Here is a 25,921-nt window from a genome sequence, read left to right on the forward strand (position 1 = left end):
CAGGTCCCTCAGCCTCTCCTCATAGGGCCTGTCCTGTTGCCCTCCAACCAAGCGGGTGGCCCTCCTCTGAACCCTCTCAAGGCAGGCCACATCCTTCTTAAAGTGCAGTGCCCAGAACGGGACACAGTACTCCAATTGAGGCTGGACCAATGTCACATAGCAGGAGGGTATCACCTCTCTGGACTGGCTTGAGATTCATCTTTGGATGCATGACAAGGTGCGGTTGGCTTTGCTGGCTGTGGGCTGGCATTGGCAGCTCATGTTCATCTTGGAGTCAATAATGACTCCAAGATTCCTTTTCACCTCTGTGCTCACAAGGGAGGAGCTCCCCAGCTTGTATGTATGCCGTGGATTCCTTCTCCCCAGGTGCAGCACCCTGCATTTATCTGCATTGAAGCCCTTCCTATTACCATCCATCCACTTCTGTAGTCTGTCTAAATCTAATTGCAGCCTCTCTCCCTTGGAGCATGCCTACCTCTCCCCACATCTTGGTGTCATCAGCAGACTTGGACAACGTGTTTTCCACCCCCTTGTCCAAGTCACTGATGAAGATGTTGAACAGTGTAGGCCCCAGGACTAAGCCCTGGGGGACCCCACTGTTCCCATCCCACCAGGTCGAGTACAACCCGTCCACCACCACTCTCTGGGTGCACCCCATCAGTCAATTTTTGACCCATCCAACTGTCATAGTTGCTCAATTTATTAATGAGAATAGGGTGAGAGACAGAGTCAAAGGCCTTCTTAAAGTCCAGAAAGATTACGTCCACGGCGACACCATCATCCAGGGATTTAGTTACCTGATCATAAAAGGCTATCAGGTTGGTCTGGCAGGACCTACCTTTGATGAACCCATGTTGATTACCCTGGGCATGATCTCCCCTGCTGGCCCCTCACAGATGTGATCCTTGATAATTTTTTCAAGGATTTTCCCCAAGACCGATGTGAAGCTTATGGGCCTATAGTTTCCTGGTCCTCCTTTCTCCCTTTCTTATAAATGGGGACCACATTAACTAGTTTCCAATCTCCGGGCACCTGGCCCATGACCATGATTGCTCGTACAGCCAGGCCAAGGGCACAGCAATGACCCCGCCAGCTTCCTCAACACCCGTGGGACACTTGTGGCACCCATGCCTCTGGTTAGCCACTGCTGCTCTAGAGGAAGGGGAGCTGACTACAACTGGTGCTTAATTAAACTCCATGGCTATTCTTATGACTTCTGGCATTGAAAATTTTCTTTTAAACAGAATTGGTACCTGGGTGTTGCTCCAAGAAGATATAAATTTGATACTCATCCCTGCTCTCTCCTCCCACCCCTTTACTCCCTGGCAAGATACAAGTTTGCGTATCAAAATCCTGCAGCTGGATATAGATTTTTCAGTACTACTTCATATACTTGACATACCACCTTGAAAGTGCTGCTTATGCTGAGTTTCAGTACATTCCACTAATACCTATAATATACAGCAACAGAAAAACAAAGAAAGACCTGTCAGGGAGGAATCAGTAAGCCCACCTCACAATGAAATGGCGGGTAGCTGATGTCAAAGCAAGGCAAACTTCAGCAGAAGCATCCACTTTCACCCCTGCCATTTCACCACATTCCTACACATTATTCCATTTCATGCTGCAGCTAAAAAGAATTAAAAAGCAAAGATACAAGCCTGAGATGGGGATAGGAGAGAGGGAAGCTCCTGTGTTCAGTTGGGAAATCTGACTCCTGCAGCTGGTAGGAGCCTGTCAGTCATGTAAGCAGCATGTGTGAGAAGGTTTCAGTCTCACTCACTGGAAAGTCTTTGGCTAAACAAATAAACTGATTCTGTTTTTGTCTTCAAGCACTCTACAAATACCTCTTGCTACCCTTGAATTTCTGCTTGCCCCTATACACAACACCCTGTCCCAAACTTGGAGGCATCCTAGGTTCAGCAACTGATTGTGCTATATTTTTAAACATTTGGGATCGATTTTCACCCCCTTTATCATAATCTGATAAAAATCTAGTCTACTTCTCCAGAGTTGTTTTAGATTCATACCACTATAGCAGTGAAGCAAGGACCATAGACCTTAACAAAGGAGTTTCTTAAGCCCTTTATGCATAAGTAGCCTGACAAACTTACAGAAAACCACTGTCTATTCTCTTCCTTCCACAGAGCCCTGTGCAGAACTGGATGGAATTTTCTGTCTGAAAAGAAAAATATCCATCAATTTTAATTTTAAAAAAACGAAAAATGTGAAAGACTGCTAGAGTCTGTTTGGGCTCAAAATGAAATCATTCAACCTGAAATGACTTTTTTTTTTGAATTCTCTGTCAAAAAAGTTTGAAAATTGTTCATGTTGGGTCAATACCTTTCTTTGTTGTTGTTGTTATTTTCCAGAATTTCCAGTGAACCAAAAAATCCATTTTGTTCCACTTCTTGTCCCGAGGCCAGATCAACATTTTATTAGCCAGGCAGAGACCTGGGGTTTATGACATATCAGTTGCTCCACAGTTATTGTTACCAAGCTAAAACATGGTTTCTTGCCCCTGTTTCACTGCAGGTTAAGCTACACTGGACTGAGTTCCATTTACTGTCGAATGAAAGTAGTGCCATGGGCACTTACCACAGAACAGTTGATGCATAGTACAACCTGGCCCCCTTTTACCACATAGTAAACTGTTTGTCTGTACCCTGATTCCTATCTCACCTAAACCAGGTTTACGTTAAAGTTAGGCCCACTGTTCAGGATGTCCTCTCTCATTTACACCATCAAAATGAAATGCAATATGTTCAAGCTGCCCAAATGCCCGATAGGAATTTTTCTAAGATTCATCTCCCTCATATTTTCAACAGCATAATTTCATTGGTTCATGAAAGGAACATGAAATAAGGCTCTTTGGACCAAGCCCTATTCACTGGTCACATACTTAAGTGACAGGTATAGAGCTGTGTAACAATTAAATGCATTTTTGGGGATTCAGAATTGCTTGTGCTAATATACTTAGCATACTCGGTATGGCTGTGCTCCAGTGGGGCTGCCATCCAAGGGAAACAGAATTGCCCAGCTATGTGTATACATCCAAGTAAATCTGCAAATAGAAGCTGGAGAAACACCACAACTGAGTGCAAGCTTCTCCTGCCTTTTAGCTCAATAGCCTGGTAGTAGTAACACTCACTAATAAAGCAGAAGACCCAGTTCTAGGCCCCTGACTCAGAGAGGATTTCTCTTACCTACTAGTACTCTGTAGCCCTCCTCTTGAAACTGACTTACTGCACAGCCAAGGAAAGGCCAGATGTGTGACTTGGGGGGGAAATGACAGAGGTTTTGTGGGCAGGTGCTGCCCTAGAAGAAAGGGGGCCCTGGGTTTTAGCCTGGGCCCCCACTCACAATAGAGAAGAAACTTTCCCAATGCTGTTAATCCATTTTATCCAATGAATGTCAGCTTAACAAGGAGAGTTGGGATGAATAATACCTAGCTGGTGGCTTCATGGCTAGAAAGCAAGGTGTGTAGATTCCAACTCTCTCATGGGGTGCAGAGCTTTGAACTGGAATCTCGCTTGCTGAGCAAGTGTCTGAACCACTGGACTAAAAGATGGTAGGATTGTTTTCTACCAGGTATATGCACTGGGTAATTATGTTTCCTTGTGGGGGTACAGGGTGTCTATACATGGGCTCTGGGGTGGAGGGCCCACTTTAGTTAGAGTGGTTGAAAGAGCTGCTCTAATTTAAAATGTCCACAGAGTCTCATCTATTCAGCATCCTGCACTTCAAAATGGCAGTGGGGCTCTTTAATTAAAGTTCATTCTACGAGCTTTAGTTATAGTGACCCTGCCGCCATTTTGATATGTGGGGATGCTGAATACACATGACATGGAGGCTGCTGGAGCATGCTGATTAGCACACTCCAGCAAACTCACAGCAGACTCGATTAATTAAGACTGCTCTGGCGTGTGCTAATTAGGACACATCAGAGCAGAGATCTGTCATGTATATAGAAGCCCACAGAATCCCAATCTGAGCACAGGTGCTAAAAAACTAGTTATGTGCCTACATACATGCCACTGACATGCGTGGGGAGTACCTGGTTTATGGCCTTTTGTGTTTACAGACCCCCCCCTAGAAATTATACCTGCCTTTATTTTATTGGCAGTTGGTGAAGGAATGATGTTCAAATATAGAAATACTCAAAAATCCTTACCTTTGTTGTTTCTTTGCTCCTTTTTGATCTCCAATTCCATATTTATTGAGCAGTATTTCAGCTGAAACATGCTGCCTTTTATTCCTAAATGTGTGTTCTGTTGATATACCTCGAAAGTGTGAATAATTGATTTTTCAGTTCAGTGAATGAACCAAAAATTGGAAAAAACATTCATTTTACGTTGACCTGAAATAATTGCATTTGTTTGTTTTTCTCATGCAAACTAAAAAAAAATACAAAATAAAATATGATTTTGAAATAAAATGTTAAAATAGTTGCCAAGACCCTTCTTTGAATTCAAGCCAAAATCACTGTGCCCACCTCCACTCAATGATCCACTCCCATGCCGCCTTTGCATGGGCAGCTGGCCTTACGCACCAAGGAGCCTTGTATAGGCCCCAGAGGGTTTCTCAATCACCTTCAGAGTGGCCCCCAAACTCTCCTGCCATGACTTCAGATGGATCTTCAGTGGGGTCTCCTTTGAGGGTGCCTCCAGAGTTGTCACATACCTTGGCAAGTGTCTGCAGGGCTCCAACCTTCCCTACACCCTGGTCGTATGCCACCCTTTGAGATGAGCCACTGGATCTCTTTGCAACTGACCGTTGGATGATGTCCTCCTCAGCACCTTTGTCCCCTTTGTTGCGGAAAAATGTCTGAGTTGGGGAAAGAAAACAAAATGAGGAAAAAAAAGGAAAACTAAAGAATCTATGCCACCACCATGCCACAAGCCCACCGGTGAGGACCCCCAAACCCCACCAATGAAGACCAAGATCGAACAAAATAGTGAGGGGAAAACACAATAAGGAAAAAAAAGAAGAAGGAACGGTGTGGGGGGAAGGAAAGGCACCCTAGTGCCGTGGGCTTACCAACTCCACTTCCCCGGTGCCCTTGGTGAGTGCGTCCTCCGGGCTGGGACCCTTACTCCTGCCCTGATCAGGGTCTCCTTCTGCTCCTGCGTGAGCTCTCTCTAGCTCAACGCCTCCATTCCACCCATTACCACTGCACTTGGCAGCTGCTGCTGCCGCTGCCGCTGATCTCTTGTCCAGCCCCACCAGCTCACTGATCCACCCCTGCCAGCTCTTTGGCTCCCTGCTGGCACTGGGAGCCTCCTCCACAGAGGCTCCCTGTTGTGCTCTTTGTTGCTGAGGGTGTCCCTCTTCCTGCGCTCCCAGAGCTGGCTTTTATCCCCACCGAGTAATGTCTCTTGATGACGTCACCCAACTCCAGCTGTAGATGAGCACGGCTGATAACTGCACAGGTGGTTTTCCCCAACATGCCTCTTCATGTCTTTGGAGCCCTGCAGCAGGTAGGTTTTTCCCTTTGTCCTTTGTCTGGGGTCTGCCTATGGGTGTGGCTTCCCCGTTGCCTAATCCAGCGTCCCTGGGACAATCACAAATAGTTTCAGTCAACCTAGTCTATTATTTCTCAAAGAATAATCTATGTAAAATAATGTCATGCCACCCTTTGCTTGTGGCTCATTAATTATTTGCACATCTCCCACTTGTTAATGTGCCTGTCCTCGCAGTGCCTATGTGAGGTAAGATCTGATCTTGTAAATTTGGATCCTTTGTTCCATACTCTAAGTCTTCTTACCATCCTGATTCAGGAAAATGCTTCAATTTAAACACTCAGGGAAGCTCCATTGACTTCATTAAGGCTCTCATTAAGCACTTAAGTGCTTTGCTGGATTGAGGCCTGAAAACACATTTATCTCAACCAAGCAGTAAAATAGGTTATATAGAACTTTGAGCCTGGTGACCCCTCCCTACCCCAACACACACATGCCCACTAAATACCTCCTAGTGTAAGATGACCCTAGAATTGTGGCTGCTTAGTGTTGGTTTCTATTTTAGACTAAATGTTTTGCATTCTGGTGTTTAGACTGTACTGACATATGTTGCTGTAAGATTGTATGACTGTCCTGTCCCCAGAAAGAGCCACATAAGGTTGCATCTCTCACAGGCTAGCTTCTTCACTTCCAGCAAGCCAGCAACTCATGTAGTCAGCCAAGAATCTGGTATTGTTTGACATACAAGCATGAATGCCATGTGCCTCCTGAGGCTAGGAGGGAACGGTGACCACCTGCAGGCAGTGGGGGCATGGTGGCAGTGAGCAGGGAGCTTCCACAGGCAGTCGCAGCAGTGTCAGCAGTGGAGGTGGGCCAAGTGGGGAGCTCCTGCAGGCAGCTGTGGCAGTGTTGGTGGTGAGGGGGGGAGGGGGTGGCAGGTGCCAACCAGCAATTGGCAATCTCCTGCAACACTGCCAGCAGCGGTGGCAGTGGCTGGCAGTGAGGAGCGGCTGCCTTCAGATGCCACCAGCAGCGTTAGCAGCAAGGCGGGGATGGTGAGCAGCATCCGCCCACAGGCACCACCAGCAGCGGTGGCCAATCTCAGGGGGTGCACCACTAATCTCATGTGCACCCACGTGCAACCCCTACACATTGCCAATGTGTACAAGTGAACTACGTGTGTGCATGGCTACAGGAAAGACTCATGCCTGGCTTTGAACACCTGCTCGTGTGCCACCTTGGCACAGATAGTAGAGGATGTATACTCTCTAGCTTCGTGGGTTCCCCAAGATGGTCTTTGGTTGTCCCTCTGGCCTTTCCTGGCCTTTCCTGCCATGTCTTTGAATGTTAAGTCAGTGTGGGGTTCAACCTTGATGTTCCCCTCAGGGATGACCACTCTGCTTGTGGGATGTTTGTGGGGCTCCACCTCTCCTACACCCCAACCTTACACCAGCCTCTGGCAGGACACCTGGTCTTGAAACAGCCACCCTTCTAGAGTGGATATTCCTCACACATGCTCTGTACTATCGTTGCTCTTTATGGCCTTAGGTGATATTCCCCCTGCTCCTTGGAGAAGCATGGTCAGTCACCTCAGGCCCTAGGTCTGGAACCCCGCTGAGTGGGTCGGCTCTATTCCTGGAGCCGGTGAGGGTGCCCCTGTTGGGCAAGGGTAAAGAAAATAAAATGAAGAAAAGAAGAAAAAAAAATAGGAGAAAGCCCAAAAGGCCTTCCAGTCCAACATCCTATCAGCTGGCTCTCCAAGACCTCCTGCCTGTGCTTGGCAGTGCTCCTTCGACGCTGGTCCCTTGGGGTCCCCATTCCCTTTCTGCCCCCAGCCCAGCTCCCTGACCTAGTACCTGGGAACGACCATGCAGGGAAACTCCTGTTCACTTGGGGCTGGCTTCAGCCTCCCCCTCCAGGTCACTGCACCCGTCATGCCGTTGTTCGACGATGCCACCACCGTGCTTCTCTGGCAGTTTTAGGGGTGAGTCACCCCAAATGCTCCTCCCCTTTTGGGGCTCAGTCTCAGTACCCCGGATGGGGAGATCCTTTGAAGCCTCCGCTGCCGCTTGCTGTCTGGGCAATCCCTGATCACTCTGGCTCTGTCTGTTGCCGGCGCGGAGAGCCTCCATCTCCTTACTCACTCTCCCCTCCCTACTGCCAGCAGCTGCTTTTATTCTTGTGACATCACCTACCAGCCTTAATTGCATAAAGGTGTGGCTTGTAAACCACATGGGCTTTTCCCTTCAGTGTTCTGGCGTTGCTCCTCCCGCAGGTAAGTAAATGCTTTGCCTTTCTTTCTCTATTTTGGTGTTTCTTATGGCACCGAGCCCTGCGGGCAGAGCTCCCCGGTCCTGCTTCTCGCTATCGCTGGGACAACTCACAATTCCAATTTAAATGGCACAAATTAAATTAGTGTTGCCACAGCAAAAAGAAAACACAGCCTCTCTGGTGTCTGTCACAGGTGGGATCTGTTTCATGCTACTATATTCGGAAAATAATCCTCTACGTCTACACATATTCAACATCTGCAGGATTCCTCTGCATAAGAAAGAGGACTAATTAATGGGATATGTGGTAGGGTGAAGGGGTGGGGCATGCAGTACCATGGCAAAGAAGTTCAGTACTCAGGGCAAAGCCTGCAGCAGCTGCCTGCCCTCATTGCATGCACAGATCTGGGGGGCATGTGCCCCCCCATGCCTGCCCGGGAGTGCACACAGTGGCAGGAGCCACACTCCCCCTGTCCCTGCACCCCCCTTCCATCCTGCATCTTACCTTAGCTGGGCAGCACCTATTGGTCCCCTTTTGCTTTGGCACCTGGGGCAATCTCTGTGGAGGAATCACCCCCCGCCCCCAGTCTGCTTTACTGTTGTAAGCAGGCAGCACCTCCCTCCATCCGTTTCATTTACCACTGAGCTGTGACCTGCGCTGGAGACATTCCTAAGGGAGGAGGGACCTGCTGCCTTTGTTTCAGTTTCCTGCCCTTGCAGGTCACGTGACTAGTTCTTTCATCTGGTCAGTCTTATGTCATTTGGAAGCACTGGTCAGCCTCCAGTGGGATTGCTTCTGGTGGAAACTTAGTGATGAGGTTACGACAGAGATATATAAGGTCCCTTCTTCCTGGAAGAGGGAAAGACATGTTTTGGGGACACAGCCAGCTAGTTGTGAGGCCTCTAGAGCATGCTTAGTCAGCCCCTGGATGGAATTGTGAGTAACTTACATGAAATGTAGCGGGAAACTTTGAACCTAGTGTTTTAGTCACTTGTCAAAAGGCTACCAAGCCATTTCCGTTTGCTCTGGTATTTTTTTTTAATACTTCTCTGACTTGTACCTATCCTCAAGTCTGCCCTTGGTACCCAATAAAGCTATCCATTAGCCAGCCTTGTGGTACGTGTTTGAGAGGGTTTGGGTATGCCTTTTTGCTCCCTTCACTTGGCTGACTAAAGGAGGCTACTTTCTATGCTTCAGCCTAATAGAACCACTCCAAGATCCCAAGTTCTACAGGGTCTGTGTATCCCGGGTGGCACAGGGCCCAGACAAAGACCAGAGTCCAGGTGGTGGCAATGCTACCCCAGGCTTGCAGGTGTGCTTCAGGAAGGGGGTTGGCTATATGTAGGTGCCCCAATGGAGACACTTGAAGCTTGGTTTTTGGCTAGGCACAGTGAGGCGGGTGGCTCAGCACAGGAGCACCCCCTACTGGCCTGCCACAGTTGCCCTGTTTGCCACCCCCCATCCTACAGCACTGGGGCATGTATCCAAATGACCTTCTTGGTAGCCTAACCAGAAGGTTCCTATAGTATAATTACATTTAGCACATGTTACATTTAGGTCATATTAAACATTAATATAGCTTAGAAAAGTTTCTGAGCAATTGCATGGTAATGTTAAATATGGACTGTAGTACTGCACCAGCATTTTAAAATGGTTCCAGTGCAATCCCAGAGCTGAGACCAAACATCATCTGATTTTCAGTTTCAGTCTTGGGATCACATTGGAGCTAGTTCAAGGTTTTTGTGTGGTGCAGTGGCTGAGATTGACACAGGCATGACTTGAAAGCCAGTCCCAGCCTCCGCACTACACCAGAACCCTGAACTGGCTCCTTGCAGTGCAGGGTCTGGGACCAGCTCCTGTGCCATGCCAGTGTCATTCCCAGTGTCACTGCCAGCAAGACTGATGCATGCTTTGTCGGGCTCTGACCTTCCCTACTGCACCAGAGTCCCCTAATCCTATTATCTCTGTGAAGAAGTCCAGTATTAGCTTAAATCATGTTAGGTACAATCTGGAGATACTCCTTGCTAGAAAAGGCCTAACTTTACTAAGCTGCAATGGTACATGCTTCACTCTCTGAATACTGAAGTACTAGTGTCATAAGTACAGTACGCATGATATAAGTGTAATATGTAACAATACCCCTATTTGTAGCACAGCTGCTCATCGATGACCTAAGTAGCTACAGCAGTGGAACAGTGCTGTTGGGCACTCAGTAAATCAGTAGACTTTAGCAAGTGAAGGAAGAAATGGCTGCAAAAGCTGGGATTCTTCCCTTCAGTTCCTGGGACTATGGTAAAAGAAAGATGGAGCTATTTATCTTTTTATCCCAGTACCTATAGGCCAGGAAGAAGCCTTCCTGTGCAAAGACTGTGACAAATCTTAGCCTTTGCTGTTCCAGACAAAGCTGACTTTTAATTAAAGAAGGAAATATTTTTTTACCACAGGCAGCCACATGGCTCTTTAATGAGCTGCCAGTGCTAGATGTGCATGGGCGATATTATCTGACCTTCCTGTGCAGCTGGCACAAACTGAGCTAATAATTTCATATCTGAGCACCGATCAGAGCAGCCAAGGCATTTTTGCATTTTTTAATGTCTATCTACTGAGTCTAAATTAATGAAAAATGGACTCAAAGTAAGACAAGGGTATTGAAAGGTAGGGAGTGATGGATTGGTTCCACTTCACGGCAACAACAGGCACTGTCATGGGTTCAGACACTGACCTTTATCTAAACAGAACTGTATGTAACAGATAAGAATATTTAACAGTAATTAATGTCACAGCAGCACAGGGAACAAAATGACTACATCAAGCAAACTAAAATTCCACCACAAATTACTCAAAGACAAATGTCAGCCTCTTCGTAGCTGCACCTAGCCTTATGCCAATGAGTCTGGAATTGAGAGGTGTGGGAGAAAGAGCTATTAAAAAGATTTAATAGATGGAAAAGGTGTATATAACAGTATATATGTTATATATAATATACACACGTGTGTGTTTGTGTATGGAAGTACATGTATATATATGTATGCATACGAGAGAGAAAATCAGCAGAACAATGGACTTGGACTTCCTTAAAATCAAACATTAAATGGAGCTGATAATTACATGCAGGGATAAATGCATATAAACCAATTATTTCCACCGTTAAACTTGTGACAGGTGGGTGTTTTCCTTGACTCTGTGTGGTCCTTGTACACTACATTTAGCAGCTAGTTCTTTGCATTTAAGGCAGAGCATTGGGGTTTGATAGTTATGCAAAATTAATATGATGCAAAAATTAATATCCAAAGTAGGTTTGTGAATGTTTCTTACAGAATGGGCTTGTCACCTTTCTTTCGTAGGAATTGGTCAAGGGCGCTACTGAAATTGGTTAGAAACCTGTGGTGTGGTGTGGTGTGGCATGGTACAGATCTTGGTAAATCACCGCGGTACAAACCTCAGTAAATCACCGTGCTGTAGATGTTCCCTGAAATCATGTTTCTCTTTTAGAAGACTCCTCTTTCCATCAGCATATAGTGTTTGCTCAGGGCAAATGTTTTGAAGCACTCAGTTCAGGCTCCAATGGGATGTTCAAGTTTTTATTGCACACTAAGTGAGAGTCTGAAGTCCCTAATTTAATTTAAAAAACAATTATAGGCAGTGTGCATCCTTTCATCAGTGACTTGTCTCATTGCAGGTTTTATCAGTTCAAATGAACAGTAGAAAATGACTTAACCCTTTCCTTGCTAGAGGCCTGCTGCCCCAGCATGTTGTAACTAGATAGTAATTTAGAATCAAGGCCTCAGGATAGTCAGGCTCACAGCTCTTGCAGAAGGTATACTGTACCTGGAGCATTCAGCGGCACATCTGGCATAATCCCACCTGGTACATTTGACAGAGCAGTTGCTGTGCTGTATTTGGAATATTCAGCAGGCTAAGTGATTTTGAAGACTGCCTGAAGCTTGGGGAAGAAAGCTGCCTTGTGCCATTACAATCTGGAGGGAAAAGCATCCCTTCCCTCACTGTAATGATGAGAGTACTTAGTGCTTTTAGAGGGAAGATTGTCCATGGGCAATACACTTTATGGGCACAGAGCTCCATATTCCATTGCCCTGCACATTGTACAATCATTTACCTCTGTGTAGAATGGGTATAAAATGCTACCCATTTGGCATGACATCCTAGTCACTGTACTGTGGTAAAATTGACTACAACAGGGAAAAAGCAAAACATAGTCTGGCCTCTTGTGTCCAGTAGGAACTGAGACTGCTCAGCATTTCTAACAATCAGGTGACTGCTGTTTCATAGATTTCATAGACTTCATAGATTTTATAGACATTAGGGCTGGAAGGGACCTCGGAAGATCATTGAGGAAGTCAGCAGGGATCATAGGGTCCCAGCAAGATAAACATCCAGATGTCTTTTGAAGGCATTCAGAGTAGGTGCTTGAACCACCTCCGGTGGCAGTCTATTCCAAACCTTGGGGGCTCGGACAGTAAAGGAGTTCTTCCTTATGCCCAGCCTGAAATGGTCATGGAGGAGTTTGTACCCATTTGACCTTGTCATCCCTTGGGGCGCTCTGGTGAACAGACATTCTCCCAGATCCTGGTAAGCACCCTGATAAACTTATAGGTGGCCACCAAATCACCCCTCAACCTGTGATTTTCCAGGCTGAAGAGTCCCATAGCTCTCAGCCTCTCTTCGTAAGGTCTGCTTTCCTGACCTTGATCATACATGTAGCTCTCCTCTTCACCCTCTCAAGCTTCTCCACATCCTTTTTGAATCATGGAGCCCAGAATTGGATGCAGTACTCCAGCTGCGGCCTCACCAAGGCTAAAAACAACGGGAGAATGACATCCTGGGATTTACTTGAGAAGCATCTGTGAATGGAAGCAAATGTTTTGCTTGCTTTGCTAACAGCAGTATCACACTGCAGGCTCATGTTCATCTTGTGGTCAATCATAACCCCCAAGTCCCTTTCATTCGAAGTGCTAGCCAGCGTAGCAAGGCCAAGCCTATAAGCGTGCTGCAGGTTTTTCTTCCCAAGGTGGAGAACCTTGCATTTTTCGGTGTTAAACACCATTAGGTTCTCATCGCCTGAGCCTATCAAGGTCAGCTTGAATCATTCTCCTGTCCTCAGGTGTGAACACTTTACCCCAGAGTTTGGTGTCATTGGCAAACTTGGCCAGTCCGCTTCTGACACCAATGTCCACATCACTAATGAAGATGTTAAACAGTATAGGCCCAAGGACAGAGCCTTGGTGGACCCCACTGGTCACAGGGCACCATGACGATTGACTTCCATCAACCACCACCCACTGCGTCCTACCACAGAGCCAATTCCCCAGCCAGCGGATCGTGATGTGCCCAAGGCCACAGTTAGCCAGTTTTACTAAGAGGTGAACATGGGATACCAGTTCAAAGGCTTTTTAAAGTCAAGATATACAACATCAATCTCTTCCACCTTGGCCAGGTGATAGGTCACCTGGTCATAGAAGGAAGTGAGATTGGTCAAGTAAAACCTACCCGCAACAACCCACACTGGCTATCCCTCAGGATGTTGCCATTGGCCAGTCTGTTAAGAATGGACTCTTTGATAATCTCTCAATCTCTTCTCCCTTGTCTAGGTGATAGGTCACTTGGTCATAGAAGGAAATGAGATTGGTCAAGTAAAACCTACCCGCAACAACCCACACTGGCTATCCCTCAGGATGTTGCCATTGGCCAGTCTGTTAAGAATGGACTCTTTGATAATCTCTCAATCTCTTCTCCCTTGTCTAGGTGATAGGTCACTTGGTCATAGAAGGAAATGAGATTGGTCAAGCAAGACCTACTGGCAACAAACCCGTGCTGGCTATCCCTCAGGATGTTGGCATCAGCAAGTCCATTAAGGATGGCCTTTTTAATAAACTTTTCTAAGACCTTCCCCAGGATAGAGGTCAGGCTGATGAGCCTATAGTTTTCTGGATCCACTTTCCTCCCTTTCATGAAGATAGGCACCACATTAGCTTTCTTCCAATTATCAGCGCCAGGAATTCTCGAAGATCCATACCAGGGGCTGAGCTATGATGCTAGCCAGCTCCTTGAATATCCTGAGGTATAAACTGTCAGTGCCAGCTGACCTGACGGTGTCCAGCCTCTCAAGGTGTTCCTTCACAAGGTCAGCACTGATGATGTGTAAGGAATTTCCCTCACCTGGGCCTTGCTGTCCCATAATGGGCAGGGGCATCCCATGGCACTGGTGAAAGACCGAAGCAAAGTTCTCACTTACCAAGTTGGCTTTTTCCTGGGCATTGGTTGCCTGTTGTTCCATCTGGTTTAGCAGGGGTCCAGTGTTGGCCTTGCTTTTCCTCCAGCTCCCCACATATCTAAAAGAGGACTTTTTATTGTCCTTGACACTTGTAGCTAGTTGGAGTTCTGTCACAGCCTTGGATTTCCTGGATTGCTCCCTGCAGGTCTGGAGCAGTGCAGAGTATAGCCATCTATACCTGTGGCCCAGTCATGGGTGGAGTCCCACCAGGCCTCTATTATCCTTATAACATCGTAATTATTTGTGTTAAGCAGGAGGACTAGTTTCTCCTGTTTATTCCCCAAGCTCCTGGCATTTGTGCACAGGTAGGCAAGTGTCTCTTTGGGGTCCCTTGCCTTGCCCACAGCTCACTCCAGGGCTGGGGCAGGGGTGGGATCCCTTAAATGCCTTGACCTGATGGCTTTGCAGGGGTTGCTCAGTGAGCCAGCAGTGGCGGTGGTCCCCCCCATCCCCCGGTGGGCTTAGTTTAAAGCCCAGTGGAGCAGGTCAGCTAGTCTGGCTGAGAAGAGCCTCCTCCCCAGCAGAGAGAGGTGGAGGCCATCCCTTCCCAGCAGCTCGCCACCTCTCTCACTGAAGAGCAGACTGTGGTCATGGAAGCCAAAGCCTTCCTGATGACACCAGCACCGCAGTCTTTGATTCACTACCTTGATCCTCCTCTCCCACCACAGCCCGTAGCCCGAGACTGAGAGGATTGAAGAGAATACCACCTGTATCCCTAACCCCTTAAGCCCCACTCCCAAATCCCTGTAGCACTTCATGACCTGGCTGGGATTGTTCTGAGCGATGTCATTGGTGCCCACATGGACAAGGATCATAGGGTAGTGGTCTGTGTGCTGGAGGAGCCCAGGGATCTTCTCTGCAATGTCTCGGATACAGGCTCCCAGGAAGCAGCAAACTGCTTCCTGGGCTGTGGGGTCAGGGTGGCAGATTGCACCCTTAGTCCCCCTCAGGATGGAGTCTCCCACAACAAGGACTTTGCGTTTTGTCTTGGGGAGAGCAGGGGGCAGTAGCTGCAGTTGAGCCTGTGTTGCCTGCGGGAGCTGGCAGCTTGGCAGGCTCTGCTGGAGCTGCAAGAGGTTCATACCTCCCTTGTCCTGGAAGGCAGCCATGGTCTACCTTCCACCTCCCAGGGGAGAAGGGCCTGGCAGTAGGAGTCTATCTCTCACTCACAGTCCCTGATGGCACGCAGTTTCTGGCCTGTGGCCTGGAGCTCCTCCAGCTGGTGCGCCAGAGACCCCAAAAGGGAGCAGACCTCACAAGGGGAGGTGGCCATGCTCCCAGACCCCAGAGCATGAAAAAGTGACAGGCAGCCCCCACAGCCAAGAGCCAGGGGCTTCGGCTGTGTGGAGCCCGGAACCATGGGCTCCGTCTGGGTGGCCGTCTCTGAGGAGGCGGGGGGGGGGGGCTGCAGGCCCCGAGGGGACCCTTGGGGTGTGGCGTGTGCCCATCCATGTCCAGCCACTGGTGAGCTGGCTACAGCTGGGACTGGCTTGCCTAGGGGGGTACACTGGCAGGGCCTCGGGTCCTCCCTCTGGCCCTCCTGCACAAACTCCCATGCTAACTCATGTGCCAGGCAGACAAGTGTGCCTGTGTATGCAGCCTGTTTGTGCAGCTCCGGTCGCGTGGCTCCCTGGGGGGCTGGGAGAAGTAGGGGCCAGGGTGGGGTGAGACCGTCCTTGGCTCCAGCTTAGCCACGTCCCTGCAGCTAGGCTGGGGCTAGTCCCTCCCACCACAGGCCCTGCTTACCTCCAGCTGCTGCTGGGGGGTCGGTGGGGGCGCTCTGCAGCAGTTGGGGCTCACTGGGGGGCTTCGGGGTGCAGGGGCACAGCAGGCTTTCACCCACACATCTCGCGGCACTCCCAGAGCCTGACTGGGTTTTTTTTTTTTGTTGGAGGGCCCTTTTAAACTACTTAGGCACCCAAGCTCCCAGGTTTAAGGACTCACTTTAGACCTTGGAAAAGTCTGTATTAGGAGTGGGATTAGGGTCCTGTTCCAATTTCCCATCCACTGTTCAAGAATCTAGACATTAAGACACGGCAGCAAGCAGATGTGACTGCCATTCCTTTCTGGAAAGTGATCTTTTTACAAGGGCAGTTGGGAATTAGGTGCAGAGTAGTCTGCTGGTCTGAAGGGTACAAATCTGGGATGCAGGTATGGCTCATATCTGAAATGGCCAGACCAGGTTTTCCACCACAAGGGTATGCCACAGCAGTCATATGAAAAAGTACACCGCATGGTATTTCATGCTCCCCTTCTGTGTACTGATGCTAGGCGCCATGGAGTCAAGTTCCTGCAAAAACTGATATTGCTGTACTTTGAAGAAGAAAAAAATTCTTGTAGTGATGATCTGGGGAGGAGGAACAGAAAATGGGGGCCAGGTAGGTGGTTAAAATGCAACAGAAGATGAAGGACTCATTGAATCCTGGCTTATGGAGACTGATTGGTAAAGACAAACTCCCCTAAAGCTAAGAGTTATGGATGCCAATAATTTGAAAAATCAGACACCTGTACCTCACTTATCTGGGCCATTTTGCTTATGCTAAAACCTTGTTGCAAGACTTCCCTGCCTCCTTACAGGGCAAAAAAGCACAATCTGCACAACAACTACATTCCTTCCCATACTCCCTTCCTCCTGCATAATAATTTTGCTTTGTGCATTGCTCTGTTCTGTAAGTACCTTTGTTTTATTGCAACAGCACTGTAGCCCCTATTAGAATTCAAGCTGATTGTAATTCTTTATAAAAACCCTTGGGAGCAATTAGTTTCTCTCCATAAACAATAACCCAAGCAGGTTGGATTCCATGCTTTAATTTGAGGAAAGCAACAGAGTCCTATGTTAACCAGGAAGTAGCAATTAGAATAGGTTTGCATAGTAACTCTTGTACCAAAGGCTCCCAAAGGGTTTTACAAGCAAGGCCATCATCTGCATCAGAGGCAATATGGAGCTATTCCAGTAAGATCTCCAGGCTGCAGCGGACCTTAGGACAGCTCTATGTTTCCAGTAGCTGTCAGCTGCTGCACCAACCTGCAGGGCACAGCATGAGTTTCCTTCTCTGAGAAAGTGGATTAGGTATGCATCTTTATAGGTTAACTAAATAAGTTCTATATAGACTGAGCATAGGCTTTTCTGAACCCAAGTTCACTTAATCACATTCTGTGAAAGGACAGCACAGAGCAAAGCATGAAGTGGAGTCAGTGATGCAGAAGACAATAAGTGAGAAAGCAGGAGGGAGGGAGAGGAGAGAGGGGGAGTACTGAGAGAGGCATACAAGCAAAGACCAATTTGCTTAGCCCATTTCCGGTTCCTTGAGGAAATATCCAGGCACAGTCAGTGTGCTCAAGAGAGAATTGTAACTGCCCAAGCAGTGCAAGTGAGCAAAAAGCTCCTTGTGCCTTGTCCTTTTTGTGCATTAGCTCTGGGGCCTAAGGCTGGTTTCTCAAAAGGTCTCAGCTCCCAAGTATTTTCTTCAGTCTGGGTATTAGCTGAGCAGTTCTGAATATCTGGGTCTAATTTCAGTCCATCCCACATCCCACAATGTATGGGATGCTCCAAAGTTTCTTCAGTGGCAATATTTCTAGGGAGATGGTTAAGAAAATTTTTGTCTCAAGTCAAATCAGCCAAATCAATTCCAAAATCTGTGTGAGTCATTCAAGAACCATATGTGGCCCTGCTACCACCAAGCATCCTCCACCCCCATCTGGAGCTTCATATACTTCCAAATCCTTTGACTGGCATCCTATATGCAGGCTCAAGCTCAGAGGCTTGGGGTTCAGATGCCCCCCAGTTTCACTTGCCCTCAGGCGTATGGCTGCAGGAGCAAGTTAGGGAGGAGTCTCCCATTTCCATAAAGTCGGTGTATAGATGAGATCTTTTCCGACTGGAAGTGAAAGGGGGAGGCTAACTATGCATTAACTCGGTCAGGGTACTACCCCCTGCCACATTCATGATCTTCCCCTGCCAGTAGGAAAAACACCTTGGTGATCATGTTGTTTCCCTTGCCAGGTATACCATTTTGTCACACAAAGTGAGCTATCACAAGGGACTATGATGCAACCTTGTATCTGCCCCTTTACATTCCAGGACTGGGAAGCCACTCCCTTATATTGGTACTGAATCCAAGCAAAAACTTTTTGAAACAGTACTGCCAAACAGGTATTTAGGACAAGGAGCAACTTTAACTTCCCAGAGAGAATATTTTTCTCCTCTGCAAACTAGTTAATTTATGCTTATTAGCTATTTGATGGTTCTCCCAAGCTCTGTGGCCTTATGCCCTCTCTGCAGCTGGACACCAGCATTCCTCTCCTTCCCTAGCAAAGCCATGGCATTTATCCCCTTCTCCAGGGAGTGGGCTGGCAACACCTTTTTTGTGATCCATATTTTCATCATTATTAAACCTTGGCTAGGTCAAAGAAAGGAGAACTTTCCTTTCCCATTAGTCCCAACCTGTAGCTCCATCAATGACTCGGTTCTTAGCAGCATGCTATAGCAGAAAGTGCTTTTATGTGAGTGCATTCACAAAAACAGACTTGACATGAATCTTGACCAAATAAATGGCTGCAAAGGAAACAAGGCTGTGTCCAATAAATATGGCTATGTTCTTTTCATGTGTGTTTCCAGGAAATAGCAATGAGTTACCTAGAAAATATGTAGGGTCGAAACAGAGGATGACATAACATCCCTTCCTCTGAGAGGAGCTTCCTTAAGTAGTGTGAAAGATTATGATTCATTCTTTGTGTGTTCAGTGTCTGAGTGGAAGTGAAACTTCTGTGTAATTAAGTCCAGAGATGGCACTTTCTAAAATTCTGCCTGTTTTCAAAATATCAGAGTTAGTTCTCACTGGCACCAACTCAATTCTGTCTGAACCTGGTATGGGAGCTTTTTATTTCTTGTCACTTCCCCAGCCTCTGATATTAACTGCTACAGCCCCTGTTGTAGTTTACTGCATCCTATTGTAAGAACACTCTCAGAGATCACTGCAGCACAGTGCACTCCTGCCCAGTCCTTCCTGCCAGCTTATCTAAGCATGATGTCTCATCAGCACATGTAAAATCACTGTGACTTTCTATCCAAGAAAATAGCCCAGTGCTTTTCAGGTTATATTCGTTGTCTCAGGTACCTTGCGGCATAGGCAATAAGTATAATTAGCTTGCCCCAGACTTTAGGAATTGATTCAAAATATTCCTAAATGTTTTTAGGGGGGTGGGGAGAACTTAGGCAAAATGGGTCATGTTCACCCTTGGTGTAATTCCACTGAAGTCAGTGGTCATACAATGAGAAAAAGCCATCTAGTTAATTTTTTTGGTGACTGCTATTCCCTTAATATCAGAGCCATTCCTAAACATTAATGAACGTATCCCTAGGAGGTATTGTTAACCTCAATTAATAGATGTGAGGATGAGCTAGAGAGAGAGAATTGGAGCCCAAGGTCACAATAAGAATCTGTTTAATGCCAGGAACTGAAACTGCTTCTTGTGATTTCCCGCTTAGTGTCTGAAATGTCAGGCAATGTCTTGCTTACTTCCTTGGTTTACTGCCACAGATAGCTTTGTTGTTGTGATTTTTACTAATAGAAATAAGCAGAGAGTTGACTTTGAAGTAGCAAATTTGTAAAAAATAGCTTTCAACCTGGACTGAAGATCCCTTAACTGAAATGACCACATGATGGAGACATTGCTGAGATTTCAAATTATAAGTAGTATGGAACAGGGACACTGACCTGTTCCTGATCCAGTCATGAGGTAGGATGTGCTTTAGAGTTTCACATCTTCATTACAAGGAATGCTTTGGTTTTCCTGCCTCAGGAGAGAGGAACAGCAGGCACTTCTTGCTAATAGCCACCTTCAGCTGAGTAGCAGTATGGCTCAGGAAGCAAGCCAGCATGGGTGAGTGAGAAACAGGGGAAGGAGGGGAGCTGGTTCCCGACAAACATAATTCAACAGCACAGTGCTGCTGCACTCCATGAAAAGTCACTCTGCAAAGTTCAGCTCCACTGATTCAATAAGTAAATGTCTGATATTCTTACCTACTAAACAAACCTAGCCCAGGGTTGAATGAACAGATAAGCTCCAATTAGAGAATCTGAATATTGATTCACTGAGGAGAAAATATGACATTAAATTATCATTGGAGGAATAAAACTAAACTGAAGTGTTATAAAGCAAAGAAGCAGCATATTCTGAGATGGTTAGCCCATGAATATACAGGAGGCTTCAAAAATGGCAGCTTCCTTCCCCCACCTATCTAAAACACATTAATTAAAAAGCAGTTTTCTCTTATCAGGAAGCTTGCTTTCCCTTGGTCTTAATGTATAGAGACTGGGCAAGTTTTAAATTTATGAATTTATGGATGGTACCTAAAGCAGCACAAAGAATCAGCCTCTCTTGGTCTAATTTCAGTGATGCCATAACTCTTTCACAATAAGGGCGCTTGTCCACATTACACCTCTTCTGTTACCACATTACACTTTTCCTGTGTCCATGTGACAAAAATAGCGTCTGTGTATCCACGTTATCAGCTGATTTTATCGTTTTAGATTTTTTTTTTACGTGGTAATTTAAAACACCTCTGACATATTTTATTTTAGTTCCTGAATTTCTTCCATGAGGGTTTTTATCATTTTAAATTTTCAACGTGGCTCTATCTGACTTACGCCCAAAAATGTGATTTTCCCTGCTTTGCAGCTGTTACACCACCCATGTGCCATCTGCACACTGAGCTGCCAGACTTCATCCCAGAGGGGGGTCAGAAAGCCTGCAGCTCAGGGCTTTGAACCGTCTGGGACCCACTTCACGCTACTCCTGGGAGGGGGGTTATGGATCAGGAGTGAAGGGCCCTGGCAGTGTATGGTGAGGGCTATGCTAAACTGTTATATGTAGCCATTGCACCCGGCTCTGGGGTGCATCTCAGCTCCCACCCCCCCCATACACTGTTATATGCAGCTGTTACACCCCAGAGCTGGGCACATATCTGCCATTCCCATGCACTGTTATATGTGGCTATTACAGTCCAGAGCTAGGGCTACCCCATGCCTATGTGGCACTGGGGGACTCTCTTGGACACCCTTGACCACATGGGCTGCACCAGGAAGAATTTCCAGCTGTAATCTCAGCCCAAAAACAGCCCAGTTCCATGAAAAACAGAAAACTAGAAAAACCAGAGGCATGGCATGGGGTGGCCCAGAAAAGATTTCCACCTCTAATCCCAGCCCAAAATAAAGAATTTATTTGACCCTGTATACTTAGTACAGTGGGCATGGGGGGACTGTCAGTTGGCAGCCTGGCACGCACAAACCATGCTTTGGGCCGGGCAAGACTCTGACCAGAGATGTCTAGGAGAGTCCCCTGGTGCTGCACAGGCATGGTGTCAGATGGCCCAGAAAGGATTTCAGTCTCTAATCTCAGCCCAAAAGACAGTTCCTTATTTGAACCATATACTTAGTATAGCGGGCATGGGGAGGCTGTCAGTTGGCAGTGTCGTACAAACAAATTGGGCTTTCGGTTGGCAAGTTTCTGGTCAGATATGTCCAGAATAGTCCTCCAGTGCCACAGAGGCATGATGTGGGGTGGCCCAAGAAGAATTTCCAGCCATAATCCCATCCCAAAACTGGTTCCTTATTCAAGCCCATATATTTAGTACATTGGGCATGTGTGTGCTGTCAGTTGGCAGCCTGACATGCACAAACCACGCTTTGAGCCAGGCAGGACTGTGGTTAGGGTTCTTTGGGACAGTCCCCCAGTGACATGGACAGGAAGTTGTGGATGCCCTGGCTGGCCACCAGACCATTTCCAAACCTAGTCTTTCTTGCCTCTTCCCCACCCCCACCCCCTTTTTGACGGTGCCTATTTTAAAGCCCAAAAAGGGGGTTCTAGCTGAGCTAGGCACTCACAGACTTTGGGGATTAATGGAGCCAACATAGCTAGTGACAGGGAAGCTGCCCATGCCAGCACTGTGCCCACATCCTTTGCTACCCTTTCTCACCACACAGCCCATTGGGCTTTCCAACAGGGGTGCACACCGGGGTTTTACACCTCAGCTATCAGCCTTGCTGGGGTGCTGGTTTTAGGGTGGCCCCACTGGTCACCTAGGCAGTTCCCTCATTGGCAGGACAGCTCCTGCTGACACCGACAACAGTAGCAAACTGTGGTACTGTCTCCTCATCTCTCCAAAGACAACTGTGTCAATCCAGGACTGATCCAGGTGCGCCCAGCTCTGGAGTGTAATGGCTACGTATAACAATGTATGGTGAGGGCTGTGATAAAATGTTATATGTGGCTGTTGCTCCCAGCTCTGGGGTGTCTCTCAGCCCTCCCCATACACTGTTATTTGTGCCTGTTACACCCCAGAGCAGGGGCGGGAGATTATTTTGGGCAGAGGGCCACTTACTGAGTTTTAGCAAGCCATCAAGGACTGCATGACAGGCAGCCCAGGGCAGATAAATATTAATTTTCTAAAATTTTTAGGGGCCCCACGGGTCAGATAGAATGGCCTGGTGGGTCGCATCTGGCCCGCATTTTGCCCATCCCTGCCCCAGAGCTAGGGTCACCCCATACCATGCCTCTGGCACTGGGGACTCTTGTAGAAACCCCTAACCATGTGTGCTGGCCCAGGAAGGATTTCCAGCTGTCATCCCAGCCCAAAAACCAGTTCCTTATTCAAGCCCATATACTTAGTATATGCAAGGGGGACTGTGAGTTGGCAGCCTGGCATGAACAAACAACACTTTGGGCTAGGCAAGACTCTAGTCAGAGATGTCTGGGAGTCCCCCAGCAGCAGAGAGTCATGGTATGGGGGGCCTAAGAAGGATTTCCATCTCTAATCCCAGCCCAAAAGAAATACCTTATTCGAGCCCATATACTTATTATAGTTTACATGGGGCTGTCAATTAGGCCACACTTTAGGCCGCGCAAGACTCTGGTCAGAGGTGTCCAAGAGAGTCCCCTGGTGGTACACAGGCATGGTGGATGGAGGATATTATTTGGTAAATATGCATAGCTAATGAAATTCTCTCTCTTTAGAATATGTAATTAATTAATAAGAAGCTTGTACTGGGTATAGATTAGCTTTGAAAAACGAACCAGGAACCGGGAAAAAGAACCTGGGACTTAAAGGAACAAACTGCAGCATCATGAACCATAGCATGTAGCCTTGGCATTGGCCTCCCTGAAACAGTGGATGGTGAGAAGGCCAGTCACTGTCAGGCAGGGGTCCCTGCCCCATACCACCAGGGACAGTGGGAGTTGGGGGGGAGCTGTGTGTTGCAGATGTTCCTTGACCTTCAGTAGAGGCAGGCAGTTTGAAATTCAGGGAGCAAACCCTAGCATGTGGCCTGGGGCACCCCAAAACAGGGGATGATGAGAGCAGGCCACTCACTGCAAGCAGGGGGTCCCCCACAGCCACAGAACTGGGCAGAGTGGCGACTGGCAGGGAATTTTGCAAGTGAAATGTTCCTGGGACCTCAGAAATGTGCAGTAGCTGACTGCTGAGCAGAGCTAATAAAGTGCACAGCTTGCCAAGTGCAAGTCACAGCTAAGCAGGTTTTTGCCAATTCTGGGGTAGAACCCTAACATGTAGCATTGAGTAGATGTGGTACGGGTTGGGTAGCTCTGGGTAATTAATCATGGAATAGGCCTGTGGCATACCAAAAGGTAATGCAGGAATGGGGATTTGTCTCTGTGGACTGCTTACTAGGGCATGGCTTCCTCTATTTCTAACAGGGCAAGTGACAAGAAAACAATAATATTGCTGATGCTAGAACAGTCGCATCACAGAAGTCTGCTTCTAGAACAGGAAACTATATGGTTTTTTGAACTGGGCTGGTGTGTGTTCAAACTCCTGGAAAGCCAAGTTCAAAGGTCCAAGTCTCCCCTCAAAAAGAAGACCTGGGGTCCTTAGACTCTGCAGCATAACATGACGAAACCGTGTCTGACTATATGAAAATAAAAATAAATAAAATTGCTCAATCAAAAACAGCATGGTCACTGACTTGTCGCACTTTGGGGTGCCTCTCGCTTCCAGCCCGCAGCCCCTGCCCCCCCAGCGCTGCCACTGCCCTACACTCCCAACCCGCAGCTCCTGCCCCCCCCAGCCCTGCTGGTGCCCACATCCAGGGCCTCAGCCAAAAAGCAGCTACACTGGAGCACTGTTAATGCAGACAAAGCAATTCAAAGGGAGTCTGGGTTTTTGGTTGCAGCCATGTTGGTCTAAGGACATAAGCAGGCAAGGTTCTTTGAGTAGATGTGATACCTTTTACTAGATCAACTGAGTAGTTGGAAAAAAGTTTTGGCAAGCTTTCAGGCACAGTCACCCTTCTTCAGGCATGGGGAGTCTCTGCTGTTCTGAGACTCCAAGAAATGAAAGAAGCTAAAAGTGTGGCAGGATGTCAGTGAAAATGTAAATAGGGTCGGCACTCCAGGATTTGGCCAGAGTCCCTTAACTGGTTTTACAGGATCTGTTGAGCCCTGCTGGTGACCCTCACCCCCCTCACTCCTGCCAGGATGGTCCTAGTTCTCGGATATAATGGCCACATATAACAATGCATGGGGATGGTAGACATGGGCCCAGCTCTGGGGTTTAACAACTCCATATAACAGTGTATGGGGAGGACTGAGATACACCCCAGGGCTGGGTACAATGGCCACATATAACAGTTAGCGCAGCCCACACCATACACTGTTACATGTGGCCATTACAACCCAGAGCTGGGTGCATCGCAGGACCCAAGCCTCTCCAAGTGTGTATGACTCTGCTCTCCCTGCAGTGGCCTGGGGGTTGTGGCATGAGTGTGTGGGGACTGGTGGTTGGCACAGGTGCCCCCCCTGCCCCCCCAGCCCTGCCTGTGTCCCTCACTAAGAACCTGAAGCTCCCCACCCCATCAGCCTTGCCAGTGCCTCTCATTCCTAGCTAACCTGCAGCCCCTCAGCCCAGCTGGTGTCCCTCACTCCTGAGCCTCCCCCCCCAAACTCTGCTGGTGCACCTTACTCCCTACCTGCAGCCCCCTGCACCCCCAGCCCAACTGGTGCCCCTCACTCCTGACCCACAGACCCCTGCACTCCCACAAAGAGGCAGCAGTATGACTGTCAGGCAGAGCAGTGGCAAACAGTGTGGCCAAAGGAGGATACAGACATGCTGCTGGGAAAAAAATAGGCTTAGAAGGAACAGGAGTACCAGAGAAGAGGGGTAAGCTTGGGGAGTAGAGGACAGGAGGGGGAAAAGTATTGAAGGGATCTGGTTGTAGACTGGGGGGATATGACTGCAGGGGATGATGATCTGCCAATTCAGCAGTTAAAAGATTGACATGAAAACAGACTAAGTGATAAGAAAATTCGTCTTGTGGAGCCTGGGCTCTTTCTTTCTTCACCTCAACCCACACCATGCCCCTGCTGTGCGGGGGTGGGGGTATTAGCTCATATTAGGCACTGTGTGGTGATCTGGGAGGAGTGGGGGAGGGAGTTGGAGTAGACTGATCACGCTGGGGGAAGCTGTCCTGGGTGCGGAGATACCCAAGGAATCTTAATCAGTCTCAGTAACAACCTCACGCCAATCCAGATTTGTGAGGGGAAAGCAGGCAGGCTCACTCCTGCAGACCTTTGCATGCAAAGATTTCCCTCCCCACCCAGCAGCGCCACATGCAACAAGCAACAAGTGCCTAGAAAAAGGCAGGAAGCTTTGCAGGGGAGGCAGGCAGCACCGCTTATTGAACTCAACCCCCACCAAAAAATGCATCTCTCTCAAGCAAAACTGGCAACAATTCCCCCCCCCAAAAGCAACCCAGCACAACCTAAGAAAATAAACCAACCAAAATATCAAATCTTGTCCTAAAACACCACCTTGCACTAAAGGAGTACTGAAAGGGCAGGAGGGTAAAATGTTCTGATGTGCCCCCTAGCGTATTTTACT

The 25,921-nt window shown here is 47.7% G+C and overlaps 1 long non-coding RNA gene across 1 annotated transcript in view; it reads left to right on the forward strand.

Moving 5' to 3' along the window:
• LOC109313236 overlaps positions 1-20,606 on the forward strand; it is a 22,039-nt gene extending 1,433 nt beyond the window's left edge. The window contains exons 2-3 of the long non-coding RNA XR_002102003.1: positions 9,460-9,469; positions 20,518-20,606. This is a non-coding gene — a long non-coding RNA (uncharacterized LOC109313236). The remainder of the gene's footprint in view (positions 1-9,459; positions 9,470-20,517) is intronic.
• Positions 20,607-25,921: the final 5,315 nt, after the last annotated feature.

Source organism: Crocodylus porosus, unplaced genomic scaffold (genome assembly GCF_001723895.1).
Source record: "Crocodylus porosus isolate Cpor-Errol unplaced genomic scaffold, CroPor_comp1, whole genome shotgun sequence".
Classification (NCBI taxonomy): domain Eukaryota; kingdom Metazoa; phylum Chordata; order Crocodylia; family Crocodylidae; genus Crocodylus; species Crocodylus porosus.